The sequence below is a fragment of the Prionailurus viverrinus genome, chromosome F2 (genome assembly GCF_022837055.1).
Source record: "Prionailurus viverrinus isolate Anna chromosome F2, UM_Priviv_1.0, whole genome shotgun sequence".
Taxonomy (NCBI): domain Eukaryota; kingdom Metazoa; phylum Chordata; class Mammalia; order Carnivora; family Felidae; genus Prionailurus; species Prionailurus viverrinus.
The window spans coordinates 42,004,353-42,019,951 of NC_062578.1; the positions used below are offsets into that span (position 1 = coordinate 42,004,353).

Consider the following 15,599-nt stretch of genomic DNA (forward strand, 5'->3'; position numbering starts at 1 on the left):
GGCTTGTTTCTCCTGATGGGACACTGAATGACACAGATGGCAAGTGAGACCTTGCCCTAATGGCATTGGCTGGGCCAGAACCCTCCTCTTCCTCTGGACTTTTCAATTAGTAAATCAATACTTTTTTTCTTCATTTGAGCCATTTTGAGTTGGGTTTCCTGCCTCTGGCAAGTTGAAGAATCTCAATTATGTGAGCCATAAAAGGAGAATGAACAGTTAAAAGAATAAGAAATATCTACCTGGATAATAAAAGTCATCTTCTTAGGAGGTAGTATGAGAATTATTTACATTTTCACTGTATGAAAGAAGAATTTAAATGTTACAGTCAAGGGGCACCTGGGTGGCTCAGTTGGTTAAGCAACCGACTTGATTTTGGCTCAGGTCATGATCTCACGTTTGTGAGATTGAGCCCCGTGTTGGGCTCTGTCCCCTGCTTCTCTCTCTCTCTCAAAATAAGTAAATACACTGAAAAAAAATGTTAAGGTCAATTCTAATTTTATGACCATAATGTAATTTGTCATCTGATGATCAAATTAGGACCAATGGGTGGAAATTAGAGACAAAAATATCTGTTCGTCATGACGACCTGAGGAAGAACTTTCCAGGAATTCATTGTTCAGAGTGGAATGAACGGCCTCATCCACTGTGAGGGCCTGTCCTTGGAGGTGTTGGGGGACAAGGGGTGATAACCACTGTCAGGTAGGCTATGGAAGAGATTATTGCATTGGGTGGGAAATGCACTTAATGAACTGAAAGATCCCATCCAAATCTAAGATTCAACTTTTAAGTTTGTGGAAATTCCTTAGTCCAAATCCTATTAGACAGTCCTAGTGAAGAGAAAACCAGACAAGGGTAACATTGTACATTATGTGAATCACTTGGGATTGGAGCTTTGGGTCCTGCCAGATGCTATCATCAAATGCAGAGAAAATGGGCCAAGTCGCCAGATAAGGGGTTTAAATACACTTCTCTGCCCTGCTAAGAACACAATGTATTGCATAAAAAACAGGAAAGCAATTACTGTAAATAAAATCATTCTGAAAATAAGCATATTAAACACTTGGCTTTGATTTGGCTTAAGCATATTTACCTGACTCAGATTGCATAAATAAGTAGGTAACTGAAAAGTGCTCCAAGATCCGGCTTCACCCAAAGTATGGAACATTAAGCTGGGAGACAGCCAACATGCACTTTATTCCTGCTTTTTATAGTGACCTTGGGGCAAGGGAGGGAGGGGTAGAGGGGAAGAAGAAAAAAACTCAGTGTTGCTGAACTTTGGCTTGTCCAAGTACAAGAATCAACAAAACAATAGTTGTACCTACATTACAGAATATGTAAAAGTGAAACAGGAAATGCCTACAAAAATAGAAAACAATGTATTCTTCTATGGACATAATTGATACAGTGACTCAGAAGAGTTTTTAATGCAAAGATTTCTGGTCATAAATTATACTGAAAGCTGCATTATTGGGCCAATATTTCCCAACACCTTCTGAATTAATATAACTTTTAAAAATACCTGATCCCAAACTAGCCAGTTATTAGCATACAATATAAATTGATTTAACATATATGAAAAACACACAGAAAGTGAAACTAAAACCTATAGAAAATCAGTACTCAAAGGTACAAGATATTCAGAAAGTCAAAGGCAACTTTGCATCTGACCTTATACGAAGTAATCCTCTAAACCAAACATTTCAGCAACTCAGACCATTTCCTTTTCACTGTCAATAATTTTCATTTCCTTTTCTTTAAGAGGAAAAATAAATGCAACCACAACTCTGTCAGGGTTTTTGTGGAGGCAAACTTGCTTTCAAATTTAACTACTTGCTTTGTCCTTCTGTTTACTATTGTTCCCTCAATTTATATTTTGAATATCGACTTGAGAAGGAAATCACTGTTAAAACCTAACTCTTACGGATATCCTCATTTCGGGAACTTTTTGCAATTGCCAATTTATTTCTCACACAGGATGAGGAACAACAGGAATTGATTAGGAGCTGAGAAGGGTAGAGACTGCCTCTGGATTGAGCCTTTACAATGTAGCTTCCCTGATTGGTTAAAATCAATTTCTAGATCAGACAGGCTCATCCACATTCAATTCATCCTAATGCTTTATGTACGATTGAGGGGATCATTCTCTGCAGCCCAGACCAATGCAAAAGATCCCACACTCTTGGAGCCTCAGAGGGAGAGGGCTTGGGAAAGCACATTTGCAGATATTCTCCAGAAGCCTAAAGCAATGAGAGGGGTACCAGAGAAAGCATTAGAAGTCAAACTTCTACTAATGGAAGGTTAATTATTTTACAGGCACTTGAAGTTGCCCAATTATAGGAAACACTTTAGAAATGAGACAGTAGAAATGGGGTGGTTAGGAATGAGAACCAAACACCAGGGAGGGGGCGGGTGGCCCCAGAAAGCCCCAGAGAGAAAGCGGGGGCTCTGTAACCTGGGTAGAACAGTCAAGAGGCTGGTCTCCAGGGACCATCACTACAGGAGCTCTCCTCTGCATTTAGGACAGGGAAAGTACTAGGAACTCTTCGTCATCAACCCCTGGCATGAACCATAGAAGTTTTTGGCCAGGCAGTGGAAGTCATGGAATGGAGAGAATGTGGAGGCAGGGATGGTGAGCATGGCCATTTTTGTTGGCCAATCGGAAGCCCGGGAGAACCGGTGGCCACCCATAAGAACATGCCCTGAGAGCAAAGCCAGCTTTCAAGGAAACTAGATTTCTCTGGATTGGGGTGGTGCTCCCATCACAGTGGAAAATAAGAACAGAGTCCTCAATGGTACTGAAGACTTTGAGGTCTGTACAGTGGAGAACAGATCTAGTTGAAATCTACCATTAGCAATGGCTTGTTTTAATATGCTTGGAACATGGCTGATTCAGCATGGGTGTATTTTCTAAGGTTGAAAGGAAAAAGACACTTCCTTTCATAGTGCACGGTCCTGGGGAGGGCTTGGTTTGTTGGGAAATGAGGCCCTAGGAAGAAACAGGCTTTTAAGATTCAGGGATTTTCCCTCACCTAGGCCACAACTGTAAATTTTGCTCTTTCCCTCAGGAGAGGCGCTCTAGACCCAGGGAAGGGAGTGACGCAGTGCCTGCTCCACAAAGATCCCAACACCACACAGAAAATCCCATTAACACCTTAACAGATGAGCCAAGGGGTGATGGGAGTGGGATGGGGCCTCCAAAGAAGACTGTCCTGTTTTCCTAGTCTCATGTCACAATTGAAAATTTTTCTTCTTGGTAAGTGTTTTAGGTTAAAAGTAACCACCAGCTAGGTTTTTCTGCATTTAGTTTAAAAAAAAAAAAATAGTGGAAGTGAGGCCAAAAATTTTATAACTCTCCTAGGAAAGATAGTGTTACAGAAAACTATAGGTTCCTTTATGTTTTATAATCCTCTCTTTTTCTATGTAAATAATTATACTGGGAACAAATGTAGAATGTTGGCACAGGTGTTTATCATGTTAAGATGGCCTCAGAAAATTCACTTAGATTAGGTAAGTACTTTTCTTGTTTCTGTTCTAACAAGTGTAGCTTCTTTATCAAAATCAAACGAGAAGACACTGCGTGACAGCATTAATCTTGTTTTTCTAAAAAGATTTCTACAGCTGTTAATTTTACGGAGTTACTTAAACACTCTACAGAATGTCGCTTACTCACAAAACTTTAAGTATGCATATGGACAATTTTAAAAGAAAATGGAAAAAAAAAAGGAAGAGACATCCATATAGAATATATTACAAAATGACATTGACAAGACTATTAATGAGGGATACAATATTCGTTAAAAAGAGCAGGGCACAAAACTCTATATACAGTATAATTTTAATTTTAAATAAAAACTATGTGTTCGATTAAAATCATAGAGACAGAAAGTAGAATGGTGGCTGCCAGGAGCTGGAGGGAGGGAGTTGGTGATTAATGGGCACAGAGTTCCAGTGTGTTGAGGGGAGAAGTGTTTTGGACATGGGTGGTGGTAGTATCTGCACAGCAGTGTGAATGTACTTAATGCCACTGAACTGCACACTTAAAACTGAGTAAAATGAGGGGCACCTGGGTGGCTCAGTCGGTTAAGCTTCCGGCTTTGGCTCAGGTCATGATCTCATGGTCCGTGAGTTCGAACCCCGCGTTGGGCTCTGTGCTGACAGCTCAGAGCCTGGAGCTGCTTCGAATTCTGTGTCTCCCCCTGTCTCTACCCCTCCCCCACTCACACTCTGTCTATCAAAAGTAAATAAACATTAAAGAAAAAATTTAGGAACTGAGCAATATGATAAATTTTATGTTATGTGTATTTTACCATAGTTTTTAAACATTACATATTCAATTTTCAAAACTAGAAGAAAATACAACAAAATACCAGGAGTTGTTACTTCGCGGTGGTGAGATTACAGACAGTTTACTTTCTTTATGCTGTTTTGTATTTTCCAAATTTTCTACAATAAACATTTTTTAAATTAAAAAATAGTTTTAGGGGCACCTGGGTGGCTCAGTCTATTAAGCATCCAACTGTTGACCTCAGTTCAGGTCATGAGCGCTTGGTTTGTGAGATTGAGCCCTGAGTCGAGCTCTGAGCTGACAATGCAGAGCCTACTGGAGATTCTCTCTCTTCTGCTCTCTGCCCCTCCCCCACACGCATGCTCAAACTCTCTTCAAATAAACAACCTTAAGAAAAAATTTTTAAACACCTGTCTTCAAATTCCAGTTTTCTCAGATTTCTCAAATCATCCATTTACTTTTCAACTTCTTCAAGATTTCTCAAGTGCAGCTACTAGGTTTTCTTCTTCTTGGGACACAATCTGTCTGATTTCCCATTAAGATTTAGCAGAATTAGGAAATCACATATTCCAAATATTCCAACAGAGCTCAGTTTTGGTCTCATACTCAGAACACCAATATTTAACTCAGAAAGCGCGGCCACTGCACTTACGAGGTTTTTCAGCTGCCCCATAGCCACGGCTCACCTAATTTTCTCTGCATTTTCTCCCTCTGTGGTCTAAGAAGCTGTGGTCCATGAGGTTTCACACCTTTCCCCCTGACTGCAGCCAGTTCATTGTTTCATTGTTCAGTGCTCTCTACACCTCTTCCCAATTCGCGGAACACTCAAGATGTGGCAATGGACACTAATTTGAATTCTTCAATCTGTTAAGAAATTCACTCTGGGGAAACAGAAGAGACTCCAGATCAGAATATTCCCAGGGGCACCTGGGTGGCACAGTCAGTTAAGCGTCCGACTTCAGCCAGGTCACGATCTCGCGGTCCGTGAGTTCGAGCCCCACATCGGGCTCTGTGCTGACAGCTCAGAGCCTGGAGCCTGCTTCCGATTCTGTGTCTCCCTCTCTCTCTGCCCCTCCCCCGTTCATGCTCTGTCTCTCTCTGTCCCAAAAATAAATAAACGTTGAAAAAAAAAATTAAAAAAAAAAAAAAAAAAAAGAATATTCCCACTAAGGCATCAGCTGCTCTCACCTGTATAAAACCCTTTATAAACAAGGAGCTATAGGAAATAAAGGACCGCCTCTCACCTTTTAAATGTTTCATAGCAACTGCAGACAAAGGGATTCAGAACCGACCAGAAATCTCTCTCAAACACCTGCAACAGCAGCCTCTTTTCCAGCCCAGCTCTAGACTTCAGGAAACAAAGTAGGTCTGTACACCATCCTCTGCTTCAGTCGAGGACTTGATTTCAGAAAACAAAGTAGGTCCTGGTAATGTGCGCAGCCCTCAAGATCCCTAACAAGCAACAGGTGAGTCCCCACTTGGCAGGATTTTCCAAAGCACTCCACAGTCATCACATCCTAGGCTTCCCAGTCTGTGACTTTAAGTTCTAGAAATTAGTTCTTTAAGAGCACAGCGACTTCGAAAAGCTTAATTTTCAACTAGGAGTCAACAATATAGGCAGAAGATGGATTGTGCAGAATTATTTAAATAGCTATAAACTGCCCGGCTAGCTCAGTCGGTAGAACCTGAGACTCTTAAATGACTATATAGTATTCTACATCTTCTACTGCTGTTGAACATTTAGGTTTTCCCATTTTTTTTTCCTTTTACCAATTAATTATCCCGTTATCAATAAGTAGTAATTATGTATTTTCATTGGGAGCTTCCCTTTTTTTTTTAAAGTTTTTTTTTTTAATTTGTTTTTTTTTTTTATAAATTTTTTTTTTCAACGTTTATTTATTTATTTATTTTTCAACGTTTATTTATCGGAAACAGGCTCCAGGCTCTGAGCCATCAGCCCAGAGCCTGACGCGGGGCTCGAACTCACGGACTGCGAGATCGTGACCTGAGCTGAAGTCGGTTTAATTTGTTTTTAACAGAGAGAGAAACAGACCATGAGCAGGGGAGGGACAGAGAGAGAGGGAGACACAGAATCCAAAGCAGGCTCCAGGCTCCAAGCTGTCAGCACAGAGCCTGACGCGGGGCTCGAACTTGTGAACTGTGAGATCATGACCTAAGCCAAAGTCAGGACGCTTAACCGACTGAGCCACTAGGCGCCCCAGGGAACTTCCCTTCTGTAATGCATCTGTTATCTAAGCTCATGTTGTATATATGTGAATAGCTCAATTTAACATCCCTTTATATTAAAGGCTGTGCTATGTGTTTTGGGGGCAAGATTTACCTAGACTGTTAAAATTGGCTTTCTCTCTGGCATGGGTCATCGTTTGCAGACCCCGTTGACCTCACTGCCTAGGATGGAAACTAGAACTGCCTTTAAATCATAATTGGTAATTTTTTTCGCCTCTAGGCATGCTATTCTGTTCATAGCAACAACAGTAATAGTGATTCCATTAATAACAATAACAGATCATAGCAACTATCACTTGATGTTGCTTCTAATGACAGGCCCTATTCTAAGCACAATTATTAAGTCAGTTAATTCTTCTGTCAACCTTGTGAGGTAGGTATATTAGTATTGTTGGATAACTTGTAAGGACAGCGACATAGTTTACACATCTAATAATTGGCCAGCCCATGATATGAACCCGGCCAGTTTGGCTCAAAGTCATGCTGCTATGTCTAATCTGAACAGGCTATACAAAGTCGGGGAAGTCTCTGTGGGTATTTGAGGGAACTACTGAAGATTTTTGCAAATGAGCAAAACTGGCAAATTCTTATTCTTACGATAAGCCTCAGCTCAATATCCTCACCTGTCTTTTTTACTTAATTGTTGATTTTCTGGGGCTTCTTCAACACTTTATGTTTGTTTTGCATCCACTGTGTTTATCGTAATGTGTCTATTTACCCTACTAAATGTAACATCCTGAGGGAAAGGATCGCAGATTGCTATTTTAGAAACTTTGATATTCAATCAAACACACTTATTCTTTTATTTATTTATCCACTTATTGGGGGAATTTAGCTGCTTTTCCATAATCTCCATTATTCTCTACATCAAATCACCCCAAATCAATCCATGATCTAAGTGGAAACAATGTGCTTGCTAAAGCAAATCAGCCTGAAGGCACATCCTTCCATCCTGCCCTAGACTGAAACTCATCAACTGCTTTTATGTAGAAATGAGGTAGCTACTTCTGTGTTCTGTAAGTTCATGTCAACTACACAGCACAATGTCTGGCTCATCCATTCACCTGGATGAACCATCATGTAGCCCATTGAGCAAGTACTTTCCACCAGGCACTGTTTTAGGCTCTGGGATTATAGCAGTGATCAGAACTAAAATCAAAGGTAGTGAAGTTCCTGCCCTCATGAAGCTTTTGTTCTAGTATATCACATCATACAATGCCAGCTAGTATAAATTCTATGATGAAAATGAGGTTGGTGTGACAGATGGAGAGAGGTGGAGAGGGCTCCAGTTTTGAACCCCTGCTAATATACATAACTGGTACTTCAGAAATTTTGGAATGAATGCATGTTACAGCTCAAGATAGAGATGTAGTCTCCTGTTCCAAGCTAGAACCAACTATTAGGTTATAATTCTATTCTCTAGGCTGAACATTTGCTTACATAACCTATAGTTGAAAAAATAAAGTTGGCCTCTAGACCAAGAGGAAGCTAGGCCCTGCTGGGAAATATGTCAGTTGGATTCAAGAACTTTTGCTCACTTACTAAATTCAAACAGAATGATAACTTTTAGGATCAAGTTTACATGCATTTTTAAATTAATGAATTGTTGGGGCACCTGGGTGGCTCAGTCGGCTGAGCGTCCAACTTCAGCTCAGGTCATGATCTCACAGTCTGTGAGTTCGAGCCCCGCATCGGGCTTTGTGCTGACAGCTAGGAGCCTGGAGCCTGCTTCTGGTTCTGTCTCCCTCTCTCTCTGCCCCTCCCCTGCTCATGCTCTGTCTCTCTCTGTCTCAAAAAAATAAAAATAAAATAAAAATAAAAATAAAAAAAATAAATGAATTGTTAAGATTTCCCTTTGTGGATTACTGAAGACAGATTTATCTTGTCTGGCATGACAACGAGAAAAAAAATTTAGGAGTGAAAAAATTAGGCATGCTGGGAATGGTCATAACTGGGATGTTAGCAAAATGCAGCACAGTCAGGGCTTATTCTTATTTAAAGTCATTCTGTGTCCTAGCCTGTCATCAGATGAGTGGCTTTGAAGTCTGCTGCCGCACTGATTTCTTTGGCTTCCAAGGATGGCCACTAATTAGGATATTATGTATCTAAAGAATGTAGCTCTTTCCAGGCCTTTGTGAGTTCTTAGAACAGTGAACCTTGAAAGGAAAGATTGAGATGGGCTTCCTGGCTTGAAGTTTGGAGAAAACCCAGCTCCAAAGTGACCACTTTCCCCTGCTGTGCTCTCCCTTTAGCCCCTCCCTCTCTCCATGCCCTGCCTCCCAACAGAACTGCACTCATCTGCTAGTCTAATCTGCTTGTGTTGTGTTAGAGTTGCTTTCTCATGGCTCTTTCTTAGGCTTTTGTGGGACTCATAAAGCCGGGGTTTGTTTTGTTCATTACTTTTATCATCAGCACTTCACACAGTCAGTGCCTGACATATAGTAGGTGCTCAATAATTGCTAATTGAATTAAATGTGATAAAAGTATCCACTTGAACATCCTCTCTCAGGAGAAAGATAAATGTCTCCTGAGCCTGTATACATACATTATTTTCTTGAAGCAAGTGTTGCAAGCTTAAAGGAAGTGCTACAGCTTGTTGACATTTTAATTCATCCAGTGCCAGGGTGCCAAGGAATGCCAGGCGGCTTGTTCCTGCTCAACAGGCCAGCTCTGTGGGTGTGACAGGAGAGGCGGCTCTCCCAGCCTTGTGTTCCAAGTGCCAGAAGGAGAAGCCCATGGCAGGGATTTCCCTTTGCAAGGCATCTGGGCCTCTTCACAGTTCTGTGCTCTGCCTTTGCCAAGCAGGGGCCTTTTCTTGATTTTCGCATATCTGCAAAAGAAGATTCAGCAGGTTTTTCCTTTTCAAAGTGCGCTTTGGAAATGACAAAAGCCATCCTACCCAAAGTGAAGAATGTCTCTGCTACTCATCATTACCTCTTTCCTGATTTCTTACCTCAGCTACTCAAATCCCCCCTCAAACCAGTATAAGAATACTAAGTTTAGGCAGACTTCGAATTGCTTTCCACTGCCTTGCAAAACTTTGGAAAAGCTTTGCTACTGACTTCCCTTTGGGAACAATTTGGATCTGTTTATTTAAATTTCGAGGACCTGCTTCTCTCTTTTCCGATGAACAGAGAAACCAAAACTTGCCTCTTTGTTGAAGCCCTATGGCTGGTTTTTAGGTAGGCAGAGGGTAAGACTGATCAGTTGGTAGCTTCAAAAAATATGGCACGTTAAAGGGATCAGGGATGTGTATGGAGAAAAATATCATTTTCTTCTGGTGACTACTAACATTTTAGTCAGTATCCCATTGAGGGCTGTATGGCTGAAGAAAAATTCAAGATCTTAGAAATCTCTCCCAGATGTTATGGTGATCAGAATTTAGAAAAAAGGAACTTTGAAAGTTGGTATCACTATTGTTTCTAATGGCAAAAAAAAAAAAAGAAAGTTGGGAACTGGCTTTTTAATAGGATTTCCTTATAGTAAGGCTTTATAAAGCATGATATGGGTATGGTATGTTTCAGTAAAGGAAATAATGTAATATTAAAAAATACGTGACCTGGGCATGGAGTAATCTCTTTAAGAGATGTCATCCATGGGACGCCTGGGTGGCTCAGTCGGTTGAGCGTCCAGCTTCGGCCCAGGTCATGATCCCACAGTTCCTGCGTTTGAGCCCAGCCTCGGGCTCTGTGCTGACAGCTCGGAGCCTGGAGCCTATAGTCTGCTTCTGAGTCTGTGTCTGCCTCTCTCTCTGCCCCTCCCCTGATCGCACTCTGTCTCTGTCTCTCAAAAATAAATAAATGTTAAAGAAAATGTAAAAAAAAAATTAAAGAGATGTCATCCATAACGTCGACTCTAGGGAAAATCTCTGGTCCTTTATCTATTGATTATACTGTTGCATATTGTTTCCATGTCACAGATAACAAATATTCTCCAGTTAGCATTGGTAAGAAGACCATCACTGAACTGGACGGGTACAGAAATTCCCACACTGGAGAAGCAAGCAAGTGGGAAGGAGATGGACTTTAGCTTCCTTCAGAACCAGAACTACAGCCCAGCCCATGCTGTTGTAGACTTGCAGCAGGACCTTGTTGGTTTCATATAACCCGTCTGAGTCTTAGTTTCTTCATTTGAGAGCTGAGGTCAGTAATACCTTGCAGAGGGATGCCTGGCTGACTCAGTCGATTGAGCCTCCGACTCTTGGATTTGGCTCAGGTCATGATCCTGGGGTCGTGAGTTCAAGGCCCCTTTCCGGCTCTGGCTGTCAGCATGGAGCCTGCTTGGGATTTCTTTCCCTCTGCCCCTCCTCTGCTCGTGTGTGCACTCTCTCTCTCTTTCAGATAAGTAAATAAACATTAAAAAAAGAAAATATCTTGCAGAATTTTGGGGTAGGCCCTAGAATTCACAAAGCTTGAATACTCATGCTTGGCATGCAATAAATGTGCAAAACATGTGGCTATCATGATTTGGGAAACTTCTCATAAAAATGCTATAAACATGATTGGGAGCAAATTTTTTTTTTTTTAATTTTTTTTTCAACGTTTATTTATTTTTTGGGACAGAGAGAGACAGAGCATGAATGGGGGAGGGGCAGAGAGAGAGGGAGACACAGAATTGGAAACAGGCTCCAGGCTCTGAGCCATCAGCCCAGAGCCTGACGCGGGGCTCGAACTCCCGGACCGCGAGATCGTGACCTGGCTGAAGTCGGACGCTTAACCGACTGCGCCACCCAGGCGCCCCAGGGAGCAAATTTTTGGCAGTAGTTTATACCTGTATTTGTGTCAAGATAATTCTCTAGCTCAAAAAATTAAGTACAGAGATTTTACAGTCTCGTGAAAAGAAATTGCAAAGCAAATGACTTCACATCTTCTATAGAAAAAGAAATTATATGCCAGAAATACCCAAACAGAGGACATGAGATTATCAAGGGAGAGTGCAATGGAAAGATAATGAACTTAGCAGTGGAGTTGAGGGTATTTGTAAGACAGTGATTAATGTGATGTGTCATAGAGTCTTAGTTTGACAGGGAGGGAAGTAAAAATAGGTTGATAGAAAAGGAGACAGCAGAGGAGTCAGGATCCTGAAAGTCTTGCTGAAATAAAATACAGATATGGTGATGGTAATTGAAATGAAAAGTGATAGTTTGTGATCAGAGTAGGCTGTTGAATTTAAGACTTCATAGGTAGAACAATTCTGGGTGATGACAAGGTTTAGGAGGTGGCCAGGGGAAGGGTAGCTTAAGTGGCATTGAGGGGACATTCTTTTGAGACCACAGAACCAAGATCTTGAAGCTATCCGGCATAATGGCAGGATTTGGCGTGGAAAGGAAGATTGGGCAAAGTGCCAAAGGCTCCTTGAATGAGGAGGAGGAATGTCTGGAGGTCAGCACTTTGACGTTGACAGGATGTAGTGTAAAGGCTAGTTTAGCATTAGCCTGACTGGGTAAAGGAATTGTGTTATCTGAAACTGACATTGGGGTTCTCTCAACTCCTGGGTATAGTTTGTGGGGTAAGGGAGAATGAATGGCATCTCCTCAGGAAGATTGCCAAGGAAAAGTGGTGTCCTTGTAGGGATGAGCTGGGGTTTGTTTAGCCTAAGGAGGTGGAGGGAAGGACACAGTGATGACATGATTATGGATGAGAGAAATTTTAACATGCAATGAAGCTGTATAGGGCTCAGGTAAAGGTTACAGAGAGAAAGGAGCAGTACGAAGTTGATCAATGGCAAGGAAGCTCAGAGCTCTTTGGGCGTTAGAGTAGGCAAAGAGATGACCAGGGCTGTCAGGGAGTGGGAAGGGCTCACCTTTTGGCCATTGCTCAAAAATAATAGGAATCTGGTGCTTGGAAGAACTGTAAGTGTAACTGTAACTGAGCTGTAAGTGTTCCAAAGACACGAGTTCAGAAGTCCTTCAGCTGATGGGAGAGCCATTAAGACTCAGGTATTTCTGGAAAAAAGCAGCCTTCTCTGGATTGGAGAGGGTAGATTTTCCCGATGAGGGAAGGGTATGGTCTGAGGCACAAGAGGGAGTTTCACACTACCAGGGACCAATGACTAAATAGTTCAGTGGGGCTGGGAGACAGTGTTTGTGGAAGAGTGACTGGTGGGGCCCGCAGGGCCTTACAGCGCCTGCTCAAGTGTTTGTAAGCAGAGATGTGCTGTGATTAGTTACGTGATGCCAGTGGGGACAGTGGCTGAATGCAGACTGTGGTTGGGGGGAGCTCCAGAATGCTGAGGTTCTGACCCTTGCTGCACTGACTCCATCCCACCCTAAATAGGAACACATTTTTCTCTACATTTTGCTTTTTCAGGACCTACGTGACCTACGCGACCTACGTGCTTTTGTCAGGACCTATGTGACCTACGTGAACATGCAGATGTAGTTTGTTATCCTCCCTTCTTGTAAATGGTGATTATTAACTGTACTATACCTCTTGTAATTTAATCTAAGACCCCAAACTCACTAAAAACCAAATATATGCACATCATTGAAGCTGCAGTGACCTCACCACCTGAAAATCCTTAAATGAGACATTGTTATTCTTGATTTATGAATTTATTCATGCCTGGACTTCTTTAATTAAAAATCCAGGGGTAAGTAATTCAGAAACAAAAGGCAGACTAAATAAATAAAAGGTAACTGAAGTAAAAATCTAACTAGAGACCCAAGGCAGGATTTGAGGCTCCGAAGTGCTACAGGGATCAATAAACTCACACAGTGACTGTTAGATGTGCTATTCTCAGAGTCATCCGCCATTTGGATGTTTAAACATTCTGAATTCAGTCTGGATTTCTCCACGATTGCTCAACAATTAAATATTAACTCATCACTATTTTATTCCTTTTGCTGTTTTGTAATAATAACAGCAGGAGTCTGTACAGGTTTGGAAGTTCAATCATATGACCCATAAAGGACAGCTCATTTTGCTGACCTTATTATCAATTTGTCCTAAGATGTTCTCATGGAATACCAGGGCAATAACAGAGACTGTTTTTCTTATTTTACGTGCATGAGGTACAACTTTTTTTTTTTAATGTTTATTTATTCTTGAGAGAGAGAGAGAGAGAGAGAGTGTGAGCAGTGGAAGGACAGAGAGGGAGGGAGACACAGAATGCAAAGCAGGCTCCAGGCTCCGAGCTGTCAGCACAGAGCTTGATGCAGGGCTTGAACCCATGAACCGCGAGATCATGACCTGAGCCAAAGTCAGACGCTCAACCAACTGGTGCCACCCAGGTGCCCTGAGATACAACTTTTTTAGCCTGCATGCGGTATATAGGGTAGAGGCTATGTACATGAGTATATTTGTGCAGTGTGTGTGATCTTATGTCTGAGTGTGAACTGGTCTGTCTTGGGTAATATATCCAAAGTTCATTCATTGGTCAGAATTTGAGATTTAGAGTTCTTTTTAACTCTAGCTTTTGCCTGCTATGTGGCTCGAGGTGAACACAATAATAGAAGTTTGTATCTGGAAGGGCTTAAGGTCATCTGACCCACTCCTGTGTGTCCAGATAAGGAATGTGAGATGCAAGGTGATGACCTACCTGAGGCCGTGAGACAGGGGCCTGCCGACAACCCAATTTCCTAGTTACTTGGTGGTATTTGCTAATTGGAATGATTGAGGTCCCAGTGTAATTTTGGTAAAGAATTCTGAAATGAAGGTGTGTCCTTTAAAATGAATGTTTTAATGAAGAGAACAGAGAGCAAGAGATTCATCGTTGATATTGGGTGTGGCTTCTCCTGACACATGGTTCTAGTGTTTGGGGACAGCTGGGTAGGAAGTAGAAGGACAGCTGCCCCTCGAGTCCATCCATCTGTGGGGCTTACATTCTACAATAGCACATGGGGGCAGAATTCCAGCAAAGTTAAGGCTCCTTCTGAAAATCCTTCGGGAAGAGACCAGCATACAGCCTCAGGAAGACAAACACAGCGTTTCTCCAGTTTAGGAACAGGTGGCTGTTTCTTCATTTAAGCACCAGGTGAAGCCACTGGCTTGCATTTGGGGCCACGGTGTACCCCAGACACATATCTTTTTTAAAAAAAAAATGTTTAATGTTTATTTATTTTGAGACAAAGAGTTCAAGTGGGGCAGGTGAGGGGGACAGACAATCCAAAGTGGGCTCTACACTGACAGCAGAGGGTCCGATGAGGGGCTAGAAATCACAGACTGTGAGATCATGACTTGAGCCAAAGTTGGATTCTCAACCGACTGAGCCCCCCAGGACACAGTAGTGTAAACTCTAAGACACAGAAGGCAGGCAGAAGCAGCCACACTACATAAAAACTAAAAACTACTTAAAGCCTTTTTTATTGAACTGTATAATTGAATTTAAGTATTTTAAGGCATATTTGCCCGTTTGATGCCACCAGAGACTATGATTTTGTTGAAACCAATTAATTCTAAATGAAAGTCAAATAAATGAGATGATCCTCTCGATATTCTTCTCTCTCTCTTCTCCTATGCTTCCCTTTCCTTTCTTTCCCCAAATTTAGCTTTTTTTTTTTTTCTGGGAGAATTCTTTTAACCACCCCTTCCCCCCACTAGCTGTATCTTGCTTAGAAAATGATACCCACTTTCTATGTCCCTCTATTTACTCCTTTATCTCTCCCTTCGCCCAAGCTTGTCAACTACAGCTTGTTTATCTTCTAGGGTAAGGGTTTTTAATTTTTTTCTAAAAAATTTTTGAGTGTTTATTTTGTTTGTTTTTAGGCAAAAAATATTTGATGGCTTCCCCTCGCCTTAATTTTTTTTTTCAGTTAATGCTAATTTCCTAGCTGGTCATTTATTGGTTGTATGACTGAATACAATTTTCTTAACCTTTTTAAGCCTGTTTCCTCTTCTGTGTTCTGTGAAATAGGAGTAATAATAGCACCTTTCTGGTAGAGTTGTTTTTAAGAAGCCCATGAGATAATTAAAGTGCTTAGCTCGGGAAATAGCAAATGTTTAACTAATGGTAACTATTAAGATTCTCAGTTTCTTGGGGGGTGGTGCCTGGGCGGCTCAGTCGGTTAAGCAACTGACTTGGCCTCAAGTCAGTTGCTTGGGCTCAGGTCATGATCTTATGGTTTGTG

The 15,599-nt window shown here is 41.6% G+C and overlaps 1 long non-coding RNA gene across 1 annotated transcript in view; it reads left to right on the plus strand.

Annotated features, from left to right (window-relative positions):
* The window catches only part of LOC125156351 (uncharacterized), a 59,599-nt gene that overhangs the window by 28,108 nt on the left and 15,892 nt on the right, over positions 1-15,599 (plus strand). The window lies entirely within an intron of this gene.